At 48.5% G+C, this 14,233-nt stretch overlaps 1 long non-coding RNA gene and 1 pseudogene across 1 annotated transcript; both read right to left on the bottom strand.

Moving 5' to 3' along the window:
* Positions 1 to 395: 395 nt before the first annotated feature.
* On the bottom strand, positions 396 to 5,349 carry LOC135573625 (uncharacterized). Its single transcript, XR_010464800.1, has 2 exons — positions 1,836 to 5,349; positions 396 to 1,484 (listed from the first exon to the last, which is right to left on the bottom strand). It is a non-coding gene; the product is annotated as an uncharacterized LOC135573625 (long non-coding RNA).
* Positions 5,350 to 11,305: 5,956 nt separating this feature from the next.
* The window catches only part of LOC115121716 (protein FAM53B-like), a 34,421-nt pseudogene continuing 31,493 nt past the window's right edge, over positions 11,306 to 14,233 (bottom strand).

The raw sequence follows: 14,233 nt of genomic DNA, 5'->3' as shown, positions 1-14,233 counted from the left end.
ATATAGACTTGTTTATACTGTATTATTGACTGTATGTTTGTTTTACTCCATGTGTAACTCTGTGTCGTTGTATGTGTCGAACTGCTTTGCTTTATCTTGGCCAGGTCGCAATTGTAAATGAGAACTTGTTCTCAACTTGCTTACCTGGTTAAATAAAGGTGAAATAAAAATAAAAAAAACACACAGTTGAAGTCAGAAGTTTACATACACCTAAACTGGAAACATTTCAACTCAGTTTGTCCCAATTCCTGACATTTAATCCCAGTAAATAACCATTCCTGACATTTAATCCCAGTAAATAACCATTCCTGACATTTAATCCCAGTAAAAAGTCAGTTAGGATCACTACTTTATTTTAAGAATGCGAAATGTCAGAATAATAGTAGAGAGAATGATTTATTTCAGCTTTTATTTCTTTCATCACATTCCCAGTGGGTCAGAAGTTTACATACACTCAATTAGTATTTGGTAGCATTGCCTTTAAATTGTTTAACTTTGGTCAAACGTTTCGGGTAGCCTTCCACAAGCTCCCCACAATAAGTTGGGTGAATTTTGTCCCATTCCTCCTGACAGCTGGGTAACGGAGTCAGGTTTGTAGGCCTCCTTGCTCGCACACGCCTTTTCAGTTCTGCCCACAAATGTTCTTTAATATTGAGGTCAGGGATTTGTGATGGACACTCCAATACCTTGACTTTGTTGTCCTAAAGCCATTTTGCCACAACTTTGCTTGCAAGTATGCTTGGAGCCATTCTCCATTTGGAAGACCTATTTGCGACCTGACTGATGTCTTGAGATGTTGCTTCAATATATCCTCAGAAATATCCATCCTCATGATGCCATTTATTTTGTGAAGTGCACCAGTCCCTCCTGGAGCAAAGCACCCCCACAACATGATGCTGCCACCCCCATGCTTCACGGTTGGGATGATGTTCTTTGGCTTGCAAGCCTCCCCCTTTTTCCTCCTAACATAACGATGGTCATTATGGCCATCATTATAGTTCTATTTTTGTTTTCATCAGACCAGAGGAAAGAACGATCTTTGTCCCCATGTGCAATTGTAGTCAGGCTTTTTTTTATGGCGGTTTGGTGCTGAGCGGCCTTTCAGGTTATGTAGGACTATATTAGGTTGTCGAAATAGTATTCGTTTTACTGTGGATATAGATACATTTGTACCCGTTTCCTCCAGCATCTTCACAAGGTCCTTTGCTGTTATTCTGGGATTGATTTACACTTTTCGCACCAAAGTACGTTCATCTCTAGGAGACAGAATGCGTCTCCTCCCTGAGCAGTATGATGGCTGCGTGGTCCCCTGGTGTTTATACTTGCATACTATTGTTTGTACAGATGAACGTGGTACCTTCAGGCGTTTGGAAATTTTTCCCAAGGATGAACCAGACTTGTGGAGGTCTATTATTTTTTGGGGGCTGATTTCTTTTGATTTTCCCATGATGTCAAGCAAAGAGGCACCGAGTTTGAAGGTAGGCCTTGAAATACATCCACAGGAACACCTCCAATTGACTCAAATTATGTCGATTAGCCTATCAGAGGCTTCTAAAGCCATGACATCGTCTTCTGGAATTTTCCAAGTTGTTTAAAGGCACAGTCAACTTGGTGTATGTAAACTCCTGACCCACTGGAATTATAAGTGAAATAATCTGTAAACAATAGTTGTCAAAATGACTTGTCATACACAAAGTAGATGTCCTAACCAACTTGCCAAAACTATAGTTTGTTAACAACAAATGTGTGGAGTGGTTGAAAATCGAGTTTTAATGACTACAACCTAAGTGTCTGTAAACTTCCGACTTCAACTGTGTGTGTGTGTATACACACACCTTGGGGGTGTGTCTCTGTGTTATCCGTTTCTAAGGCAACACTTCCTTCTACACTACTGGGTCAATATGTCCAGGACAAGGTAGACATTTATGAAGGACAGATGTCTTTGTTTTGAATACAATATAATATAATAATATTAATAATAATAATAAATAATGAATAATATATTAATCTAAGTAGTTCTTTTGACTTTTAGAACTTCTATAAAAAAAATATATAAAAATACCATCAATGAAGAAGGCTTCAAAGTGCTGATCAGTATGTAAACTCAGCAAAAAAAGAAACCCATTTTCAGGATTCTCACTTACAAAGATAATTCGTAAAAATCCAAATAACTTCACAGATCTTCATTGTAAAGGGTTTTAACAATGTTTCCCTGCTTGTTCAATGAACCATAAACAATTAATGAACATGCACCTGTGGAACGGTCGTTAAGACACTAACAGCTTACAGACGGTAGGCAATTAAGGTCACAGTTCTGAAAACTTAGGACACTAAAAAGAGGACTTCCGAATGTCTCTGGACAAACACCAAAAGAAAGATTCCCATGCTCCCTGCTCACCTGCGTGAACGTGCCTTAGGCATGCTGCAAGGAGGCGTGAGGACTGCAGATGTGGCCAGGGCAATACATTGCAATGTCCTCACTGTGAGATGCCTAAGACATCGCTACAGGGAGACAGGACGGACAGCTGATCGTCCTCGCAGTGGCAGACCACGTGTAACAACACCTGCACAGGATCGGTAAATCCGAACATCACGCATGGATAGAAACAACTGCCCGAGTTGTTTCTATCAGGAACACACAATTCCTCCATCAGTGCTCAGACTGTCCACAATAGGCTGAGAGGGGCTGGACTGAGGGCTTCTAGGCCTGCTTTAATGCAGGTCCTCACCAGACATCACCAGCAACAACGTCGCCTATGGGCACAAACCCACCGTCGCTGGACCAGACAGGACTAGAAAAAAGTGCTCTTTACTGACGAGTCACGGTTTTTGTCTCACCAGGGGTGATGGTAGGATTCGCATTTATTGTTGAAGGAATGAGCGTTACACCGAGGCCTGTACTCTGGAGCGAGATCGATTTGAAGGTGGAGGGTCCGTCCTGGTCTGGGGCGGTGTGTCACAGCATCATCAGACTGAGCTTGTTGTCATTGCAGGCAATCTCAACGCTGTGCGTTACAGGGAAGACATCCTCCTCCCTCATGTGGTACCCTTCCTGCAGGCTCATCCTGACATGACAATGCCACCAGCCATACTGCTCGTTCTGTGCGTGATTTCCTGCAAGAGAGGAATGTCAGTGCTCTGCCATGGCCAGCGAAGAGCCCGGATCTCAATCCCATTGAGCACGTCTGGGACCTGTTGGATCAGAGGGTGAGGGCTAGGGTCATTCCATCCAGAAATATCCGGGAACTTGCAGGTGCCTTGGTGGAAGAGTGGGGTAACATCTCACAGTAAGAACTGGCAAATCTGGTGCAGTCCACGAGGAGGAGATGCACTGCAGTACTTAATGCAGCTGCTGGCCACACCAGATACTGACTGTTACTTTTGATTTTGACCCCCCCCCCTTTGTTCAGGGACACATTATTCCATTTCTGTTAGTCACATGTCTGTTAGTCACATGTCTGTTTGTCTGTTAGTCACATGTCTGTTAGTCACATGTCTGTTTGTCTGTTAGTCACATGTCTGTTAGTCACATGTCTGTTTGTCTGTTAGTCACATGTCTGTTAGTCACATGTCTGTGGAACTGGTTCAGTTTATGTCTCAGTTGTTGAATCTTGTTATGTTCATACAAATATTTACACCTGTTAAGTTTTGCTGAAAATAAATGCAGTTGACAGTGAGAGGACGTTTCTGTTTTGTTGTTGCCGAGTTTATATTCATATATCTTAAGACGGTAGCTGAACATGTAAAACAACCATGTTTATTCCAATAGAAATGTGTTCATGTTTTTTACCTTACATCGCGTTGTAGTAACAACTTGTTAAAAATAAAAGAATATTTAAAAACGCCATTAGCATCATCACTAAGTTTCTCTCTCAGACGAATGAGGAGAAACGCCATGAGCATCATCACTAAGTTTCTATTTCATTTCAATGTTATTGTGCGACATGTTCATTGATTCACTCTGTGTGTGTGTGTGTGTGTGTACACTCTGTATAGGCTGTGTGTGTGTGTGTGTGTGTGTGTGTGTGTGTGTGTGTCAGACCTGGGTTCAAATACTATTTGAAATCATTTCAATACTTTAACTGGGCTGATCTGGTCTGTTTAACCAGAATAATAGTCCCATCATCCAGACAGGCCTAAAGCACTCCAGACAGGCCTAAAAGGCCTAAAGCACTCCAGGCCTAAAAGGCCTAAAGCACTCCAGGCCTAAAGCACTCCAGACCTAAAGCACTCCAGACCTAAAGCACTCCAGGCAGGCCTAAAGCACTCCAGGCAGGCCTAAAGCACTCCAGGCAGGCCTAAAGCACTCCAGGCAGGCCTAAAGCACTCCAGGCAGGCCTACAGCACTCCAGGCAGGCCTAAAGCACTCCAGGCAGGCCTAAAGCACTCCAAAAGCACTCCAGGCAGGCCTAAAGCACTCCAGACTAAAGCAAACGGTCAAAGTGTTTATCGTCAGATGGGGCCACAGTGTCTCCTGACCCCTCCTGTCTCAGCCTCCAGTGTTTATGCTGCAGTAGTTTATGTGTCGGGGGGCTAGGGTCAGTTTGTTATATCTGGAGTATTTCTCCTGTCTTATCCGGTGTCCAGTGTGAATTTAAGTGTGCGTTCTCTAATTCTCTCCTTCTCTTCTCTCTCTCTGAGGACCTGAGCCCTAGGACCATGCCCCAGGACTACCTGGCATGATGAATCCTTGCTGTCCCCAGTCCACCTGGCCGTGCTGCTGCTCCAGTATCAACTGTTCTGCCTGCGGCTATGGAACCCTGACCTGTTCACCGGACGTGCTACCTGTTCCAGACCTGCTGTTTTCAAATCTAGAAACAGCAGGAGAGGTAGAGATACTCTTAATGATCGGCTATGAAAAGCCAACTGACATTTACTCCTGAGGTGCTGACCTGTTGCTCCCTCTACAACTACTGTGATTATTATTATTTGACCCTGCTGGTCATTTATGAACATTTGAACATCTTGGCCATGTTCTGTTATAATCTCCACCCGGCACAGCCAGAAGAGGACTGGCCACCCCTCATAGCCTGGTTCCTCTCTAGGTTTATAATCTCCACCTGGCACAGCCAGAAGAGGACTGGCCACCCCACATAGCCTGGTTCCTCTCTAGGTTTATAATCTCCACCTGGCACAGCCAGAAGAGGACTGGCCACCCCACATAGCCTGGTTCCTCTCTAGGTTTATAATCTCCACCCGGCACAGCCAGAAGAGGACTGGCCACCCCTCATAGCCTGGTTCCTCTCTAGGTTTATAATCTCCACCCGGCACAGCCAGAAGAGGACTGGCCACCCCTCATAGCCTGGTTCCTCTCTAGGTTTATAATCTCCACCTGGCACAGCCAGAAGAGGACTGGCCACCCTCATAGCCTGGTTCCCTCTAGGTTTATAATCTCCACCTGGCACAGCCAGAAGAGGACTGGCCACCCCTCATAGCCTGGTTCCTCTCTAGGTTTATAATCTCCACCTGGCACAGCCAGAAGAGGACTGGCCACCCCTCATAGCCTGGTTCCTCTCTAGGTTTATAATCTCCACCTGGCACAGCCAGAAGAGGACTGGCCACCCCTCATAGCCTGGTTCCTCTCTAGGTTTCTAATCTCCACCTGGCACAGCCAGAAGAGGACTGGCCACCCCTCATAGCCTGGTTCCTCTCTAGGTTTCTAATCTCCACCTGGCACAGCCAGAAGAGGACTGGCCACCCCATATAGCCTGGTTCCTCTCTAGGTTTCTTCCTAGAGTTCTGGCCTTTCTAGGGAGTTTTTCCTAGCCACCGTGCTTCTACACCTGCATTGCTTGCTGGTTTGGGGTTTTAGGCTGGGTTTCTGTACAGCACTTTGAGATATCAGCTGATGTACGAAGGGCTATATAAATAAATTTGATTTATTTGAAAGATTTCAAATAGTATTTGAACCCAGGTCTGGGGGTGCTGTGTGTAAAATTACATTTTCCCCATTAAAAAGGTAAGAGGAAGGAATGTACAGACAGACGGTATCTCTCAAAGTCTCCATCCTCACGTCCCTGTTAATGTACTGTGGGAGGAATCGGCGTTGAGAAACAGCCCAATCCCAGACGGACCCCTAGCGCCCTACGCCCTCTCCATCGCCATCCTCACGTCCCTGTTAACGTACTGTGGGAGGAATCGGTGGTGAGAAACAGCCCAATCCCAGACGGACCCCTAGCGCCCTCTCCATCGCCATCCTCACGTCCCTGTTAACGACTTCCGGGTTGGAGCGATCTGTCGCATCCGCGCTTTTTCGGTCTGCAGGTTGTATAACTTTTTCATTACATTTCATTACATTTCATTATAGTACAACGGTCTGATTTGTCTAATCTTAGCAATTTCCTCTTAGCTAGCTACATAGTCGCTTTGCGTTGTATCAAAGATAATTGCGTAATTATCGTATTTCGTCATCTCCTATCTGTCCAACACGTTCACCGTCTACCGTAGCACTGTAGTAACTATCACACTCAACTGAACGTCTTGATTAGTGTAGTGTTAGCTAGCTACATAGCTAGCTACATAGTTGTCTTTGCTGTCTTCGTATCCAAGATAATTGTGTAGCTTAGAGTGTGGAGTCTTGGAGTGATAATTGCGTTATTATCGTATTTCGTCGCCCTCCTATCTGCCTAGCAGCTAGCCAGCTAGCATACGTTCACCGGCTACCGTAGCACTGTAGTAACTATCACACTCAACCGAATGACTTGATTAGTGTAGTATTAGATAGCTACATAGTTGTCTTTGCTGTCTTCGTATCCAAGATAATTGTGTAGTTTAGAGTGTGTAGTCTTAGAGTGATTATCTTAATTCACCGAGGTTAGCTAGCCAGCTATTTTGTCGTCCTTAACGTAGGAGACACTCCTAGCTAGCCAATAGCCAGCCAACGTCTACTGAATAGAACTTTCGCATTCCGGTCGCATTCGTCGCTCCACAGGTAGTATCACTTTTTCATTTAATTTCATTACAGTCCCAACGGTGTGATTTGTTTGATCGTAGCTAGCTACATAGCTAGCTACATAGCCGTCTTTGTTTCAAAGATAATTGTGTAGTCTAGAGCGATTTTCTAGGTTAGCTAGCCAGCTATTGTCGTTCTCCTAACGCAACGTAACGTAACCAACACTGCTAGCTAGCCAGCTAGCTCCCGATAAGCAGCATTGTAGAAACTTCACACTCAACGGTACGACTTGATTAGGGTAGTGTCAACAACGCAGCTAGCCTACCCCAGCAGTACTCTATCATTTTAATCATTTTAGTCAATTAGATTCTTGCTACGTAAGCTTAACTTTCTGAACATTCGAGACGTGTAGTCCACTTGTCATTCCAATCTCCTCTGCATTAGCGTAGCCTCTTCTCTAGCCTGTCAACTATGTGTCTGTCTATCCCTGTTCTCTCCTCTCTGCACAGACCATACAAACGCTCCACACCGCATGGCCGCAGCCACCCTAATCTGGTGGTCCCAGCGCGCACGACCCACGTGGAGTTCCAGGTCTCCGGTAGCCTCTGGAACTGCCGATCTGCGGCCAACAAGGCAGAGTTCATCTCAGCCTATGCCTCCCTCCAGTCCTCGACTTCTTGGCTCTGACGGAAACATGGATCACCACAGACAACACCGCTACTCCTACTGCTCTCTCTTCGTCCGCCCACGTGCTCTCGCACACCCCGAGAGCTTCTGGTCAGCGGGGTGGTGGCACCGGGATCCTCATCTCTCCCAAGTGGTCATTCTCTCTTTCTCCCCTTACCCATCTGTCTATCGCCTCCTTTGAATTCCATGCTGTCACAGTTACCAGCCCTTTCAAGCTTAACATCCTTATCATTTATCGCCCTCCAGGTTCCCTCGGAGAGTTCATCAATGAGCTTGATGCCTTGATAAGCTCCTTTCCTGAGGACGGCTCACCTCTCACAGTTCTGGGCGACTTTAACCTCCCCACGTCTACCTTTGACTCATTCCTCTCTGCCTCCTTCTTTCCACTCCTCTCCTCTTTTGACCTCACCTCTCACCTTCCCCCTACTCACAAGGCAGGCAATACGCTCGACCTCATCTTTACTAGATGCTGTTCCTCCACTAACCTCATTGCAACTCCCCTCCAAGTCTCCGACCACTACCTTGTATCCTTTTCCCTCTCGCTCTCATCCAACACTTCCCACACTGCCCCTACTCGGATGGTATCGCGCCGTCCCAACCTTCGCTCTCTCTCCCCCGCTACTCTCTCCTCTTCCATCCTATCATCTCTTCCCTCTGCTCAAACCTTCTCCAACCTATCTCCTGATTCTGCCTCCTCAACCCTCCTCTCCTCCCTTTCTGCATCCTTTGACTCTCTATGTCCCCTATCCTCCAGGCCGGCTCGGTCCTCCCCTCCCGCTCCGTGGCTCGACGACTCATTGCGAGCTCACAGAACAGGGCTCCGGGCAGCCGAGCGGAAATGGAGGAAAACTCGCCTCCCTGCGGACCTGGCATCCTTTCACTCCCTCCTCTCTACATTTTCCTCCTCTGTCTCTGCTGCTAAAGCCACTTTCTACCACTCTAAATTCCAAGCATCTGCCTCTAACCCTAGGAAGCTCTTTGCCACCTTCTCCTCCCTCTTGAATCCTCCTCCCCCTCCCCCCTCCTCCCTCTCTGCAGATGACTTCGTCAACCATTTTGAAAAGAAGGTCAACGACATCCGATCCTCGTTTGCTAAGTCAAACGACACCGCTGGTTCTGCTCACACTGCCCTACCCTGTGCTCTGACCTCTTTCTCCCCTCTCTCTCCAGATGACATCTCGCGTCTTGTGACGGCCGGCCGCCCAACAACCTGCCCGCTTGACCCTATCCCCTCCCTCTCTTCTCCAGACCATCTCCGGTGACCTTCTCCCTTACCTCACCTCGCTCATCAACTCATCCCTGACCGCTGGCTACGTCCCTCCCGTCTTCAAGAGAGCGAGAGTTGCACCCCCTTCTGAAAAACCTACACTCGATCCCTCCGATGTCAACAACTACAGACCAGTATCCCTTCTTTCTTTTCTCTCCAAAACTCTTGAACGTGCCGTCCTTGGCCAGCTCTCCCGCTATCTCTCTCAGAATGACGTTCTTGATCCAAATCAGTCAGGTTTCAAGACTAGTCATTCAACTGAGACTGCTCTTCTCTGTATCACGGAGGCGCTCCGCACTGCTAAAGCTAACTCTCTCTCCTCTGCTCTCATCCTTCTAGACCTATCGGCTGCCTTCGATACTGTGAACCATCAGATCCTCCTCTCCACCCTCTCCGAGTTGGGCATCTCCGGCGCGGCCCACGCTTGGATTGCGTCCTACCTGACAGGTCGCTCCTACCAGGTGGCGTGGCGAGAATCCGTCTCCTCACCACGTGCTCTCACCACTGGTGTCCCCCAGGGCTCTGTTCTAGGCCCTCTCCTATTCTCGCTATACACCAAGTCACTTGGCTCTGTCATAACCTCACATGGTCTCTCCTATCATTGCTATGCAGACGACACACACAATTAATCTTCTCCTTTCCCCCTTCTGACGACCAGGTGGCGAATCGCATCTCTGCATGTCTGGCAGACATATCAGTGTGGATGACGGATCATCACCTCAAGCTGAACCTCGGCAAGACGGAGCTGCTCTTCCTCCCGGGGAAGGACTGCCCGTTCCATGATCTCGCCATCACGGTTGACAACTCCATTGTGTCCTCGTCCCAGAGCGCTAAGAACCTTGGCGTGATCCTGGACAACACCCTGTCGTTCTCAAATAACATCAAGGCGGTGGCCCGTTCCTGTAGGTTCATGCTCTACAACATCCGCAGAGTACGACCCTGCCTCACACAGGAAGCGGCGCAGGTCCTAATCCAGGCACTTGTCATCTCCCGTCTGGATTACTGCAACTCGCTGTTGGCTGGGCTCCCTGCCTGTGCCATTAAACCCTACAACTCATCCAGAACGCCGCAGCCCGTCTGGTGTTCAACCTTCCCAAGTTCTCTCACGTCACCCCGCTCCTCCGCTCTCTCCACTGGCTTCCAGTTGAAGCTCGCATCCGCTACAAGACCATGGTGCTTGCCTACGGAGCTGTGAGGGGAACGGCACCTCACTACCTCCAGGCTCTGATCAGGCCCTACACCCAAACAAGGGCACTGCGTTCATCCACCTCTGGCCTGCTCGCCTCCCTACCACTGAGGAAGTACAGTTCCCGCTCAGCCCAGTCAAAACTGTTCGCTGCTCTGGCCCCCCAATGGTGGAACAAACTCCCTCACGACGCCAGGACAGCGGAGTCAATCACCACCTTCCGGAGACACCTGAAACCCCACCTCTTTAAGGAATACCTAGGAAAGGATAAAGTAATCCTTCTCCCCCTCCCCCTTAAAAGACCTAGATGCACTATTGTAAAGTGGCTGTTCCACTGGATGTCATAAGGTGAAAGCACCAATTTGTAAGTCGCTCTGGATAAGAGTGTCTGCTAAATGACTTAAATGTAAATGTAATGTAAATGTACTGTGGGAGGAATCGGTGGTGAGAAACAGCCCAATCCCAGACGGACCCCTATCCCAGACAGACCTCTATCCCAGACGAACCCCAATCCCAGACGGACCCCTAGCGCCCTACGCCCTCTGAGTGGATTTGATTGGTATAAGCAATAGGGTGAAACTTCCCCCTAGCCTATCAGAGGGAAAGGGGGAGGGGGGGTCTACGACCATATTGATTGACCTAATAATTATAAATAATTTATTGATCGACACGGATCAAATCATCTCAGATCCCCACGTGCGTCAGGTTTAGGTGATCGATTGGGACGACATCCACGTGCAGAGAATTAATACAAACCAGCTGTGTGTTCTGTTCATACCCAGTACAAACCAGCTGTTTATCCTGTTCATACCCAGTACAAACCAGCTGTGTTCTGTTCATACCCAGTACAAACTAGCTGTGTTCTGTTCATACCCAGTACAAACCAGCTGTGTTCTGTTCATACCCAGTACAAACCAGCTGTGTTCTGTTCATACCCAGTACAAACCAGCTGTTTATTCTGTTCATACCCAGTACAAACCAGCTGTGTTCTGTTCATACCCAGTACAAACCAGCTGTTTATTCTGTTCATACCCAGTACAAACCAGCTGTGTTCTGTTCATACCCAGTACAAACCAGCTGTGTTCTGTTCATACCCAGTACAAACCAGCTGTGTTCTGTTCATACCCAGTACAAACCAGCTGTGTTCTGTTCATACCCAGTACAAACCAGCTGTGTTCTGTTCATACCCAGTACAAACCAGCTGTGTTCTGTTCATACCCAGTACATCACAGTACAAACCAGCTGTGTTCTGTTCATACCCAGTACATCACAATACAAACCAGCTGTTTATTCTGTTCATACCCAGTACATCGTTATACAAACCAGTACATCGTTGTAGATAAGGCATTCAGGCTACGAGAGAAATGCTGATAGTCCAGACAGACGACAAAGAGAGACCCTCCTTCACCTTTCACTCCCAGAGACATGACCTGGTCGCTTCACATGGACTACTGTAGTCTACAGGGTTTAGTCAGAGCAGGAGCCTGGTCTCTTCACAAGGACTACTGTAGTCTACAGGGTTTAGTCAGAGCAGGAGCCTGGTCTCTTCACATGGACTACTGTAGTCTACAGGGTTTAGTCAGAGCAGGAGCCTGGTCTCTTCACATGGACTACTGTAGTCTACAGGGTTTAGTCAGAGCAGGAGCCTGGTCTCTTCACAAGGACTACTGTAGTCTACAGGGTTTAGTCAGAGCAGGAGCCTGGTCTCTTCACAAGGACTACTGTAGTCTACAGGGTTTAGTCAGAGCAGGAGTCTGGTCTCTTCACATGGACTACTGTAGTCTACAGGGTTTAGTCAGAGCAGGAGTCTGGTCTCTTCTCATGGACTACTGTAGTCTACTTGTCTTTGTCCTTTAAGCCTGTCATAGTTCAGGGTCATTCAGTCCCATTCTCCTGAGGGTGGTAAGAATAGTTCAGGGTCATTCAGTCCCATTCTCCTGAGGGTGGTAAGAATAGTTCAGGGTCATTCAGTCCCATTCTCCTGAGGGTGGTAAGAATAGTTCAGGGTCATTCAGTCCCATTCTCCTGAGGGTGGTACGAATAGTTCAGTCCCATTCTCCTGAGGGTGGTAAGCATAGTTCAGGGTCATTCAGTCCCATACTCCTGAGGGTGGTAAGCATAGTTCAGGGTCATGTTCATTCAGTCCCATTCTATTGAGGGTGGTAAGTATAGTTCAGGGTCATTCAGTCCCATTCTCCTGAGGGTGGTAAGCATAGTTCAGGGTCATTCAGTCCCATTCTCCTGAGGGTGGTAAGTATAGTTCAGGGTCATGTTCATTCGGGAACATGAGGAAAAAAAAGCATTAACATTTTGCAGCATTTCTCATTGGACATATCCAGGTTCTCTGTCCTCGTTTCAGTCTGTTTTGTTCCGTTTGGTGCCTAATGAAAATGACCCGGGTTCAGTTCCTCTCGATCTGATCGATGTCCAGATCTCCTCCCAGCTGATACACATCCTTCCTGGTGCCAGTGGCTGCCCCTTCTGTCACGTCGTCGCAGACCGGGGAGCTCAGCCAATCCAGCTCCTCGATGGAGATGGCTAGATCCTCTTCCCCAGAGACACTAGTGACAACTCCGCCATCTTTGGAGCTGGCGGTTGGCTCGTCCAATCCCTGATCGCCTGCAGAGGTGAAGTCAGTCTCACATTGGTCAGTGGTCCTCAGAGGGGGCGGGCCCTGGGTTGATTGATAGCTGTGGTCCCCAGTGATCCCAGGGCAGCTGAGGCTTTGGAAATTCCGAAGTTTCTGTGGATAAAAAAATATATATATTTTTTTTATATGTTTTTGTTATGAATATTTATTTGGTCACACAGGAAAAAGAAACTAAAGCAAACCGTGACTGGACTGGGATAGAGAGGAGAGAGAACTACACAGCATGCAGGATACTGAACAGACATTGGCAGATACTCTGCAGTTGGTTTCCATGGAGATGCAATATTTCCCTGGCCTAGACGGGACACTATTGGACTTGTTCAATAATAGCGGTTGAAGAAACACACAACTTGACCTTTTTAAATGGTTTGCTTTACCCAACAGTGCAGGAAAGATTTGAGCTAGCTAGCAGACCAGATCCTAGTGAATTACAACACAGGTAAACCCATTATATATTCGTCCCCTTCTAACCTGTGTCATCTTGGTCAGGTCCAGAGAAGGCCTCTGTTTGTGTGAGTCGGCTGGTCTCCTCCGCTTCATACCAGTCTTCTTGTCGCTGAGGACGCAGGGCTGAGAGCAACTCCGGGCCAGCCCCCCCTGCCCAGCACGGCGCTTCATCTCTGGGGTGGAGTCTGGGGAGCTCAGGGGCGACGCCGGCACTCCCTGGATCTCTGGGAGGCAGATCTGTTCATGAGAGAGGTAGAGGAAGGACCTGGGGGGCTCGGAGGACCGGGAGGAGTAAGAGGGAGGGGCTAAGCCACTGAAGTAGGAAGGGCAGGGGGTGAAGCCAGTGAGATCCAGGGAGAGGGTGTTGGAGTGAGCTGGCAGGCTGAAGCTGAAGCTACGCTGCCTGACAGGGAACCCTAGCTGCTGAGAGCGCGTCCCTCCTCCTGTTGCAAATCCTCTCTGGACACTTCCTCCGCTGTGGGATCGCCTCTTCGCCACAGCCGTCCACACCCCGGACCCCTGGGGCCTCCAGGCCGACGACCGGCCTCCCAGGTCCTCTGAGCAGGAGACGGAGCGGCACTGGCGTTTGGAGGGTGGAGCGGCGGAGGGTGAGGAGGCTGCGGCTGACGTCTCACCCAGGCTCAGGTCCTGTAGCAGGCTGGTGATGGTGCCCGGGATGGAGGTGGTGCTGGTGGGACCCAGTCCGCGTCTCTGACTGAGCTCGGGTAGTAGTGGCGGGGTAGAACCTCGGAGGGCAGGACATCCCACAGGTTCTCCAGGCAACAGGACTCCACTGAGGGTCTCTGGTGAGGCAGGGCTCCACAACACCCCGGCCCAGACCCCACCTGCTGCCGGTCTCTGAAACACAACATGGTAATAGTCAGGGGGGGACATATAGCCTACAACACAACATGGTAATAGTCAGGGGGACATATAGCCTACAACACAACATGGTAATAGTCAGGGGGAGGGACATATAGCCTACAACACAACATGGTAATAGTCAGGGGGACGGACATATAGCCTACAACACAACATGGTAATAGTCAGGGGGGGGACATATAGCCTACAACACAACATGGTAATAGTCAGGGGGGGACATAT

The sequence above is a fragment of the Oncorhynchus nerka genome, linkage group LG10 (genome assembly GCF_034236695.1).
Source record: "Oncorhynchus nerka isolate Pitt River linkage group LG10, Oner_Uvic_2.0, whole genome shotgun sequence".
NCBI lineage: Eukaryota > Metazoa > Chordata > Actinopteri > Salmoniformes > Salmonidae > Oncorhynchus > Oncorhynchus nerka.
This window is presented reverse-complemented; position numbering and strand designations above follow the sequence as displayed.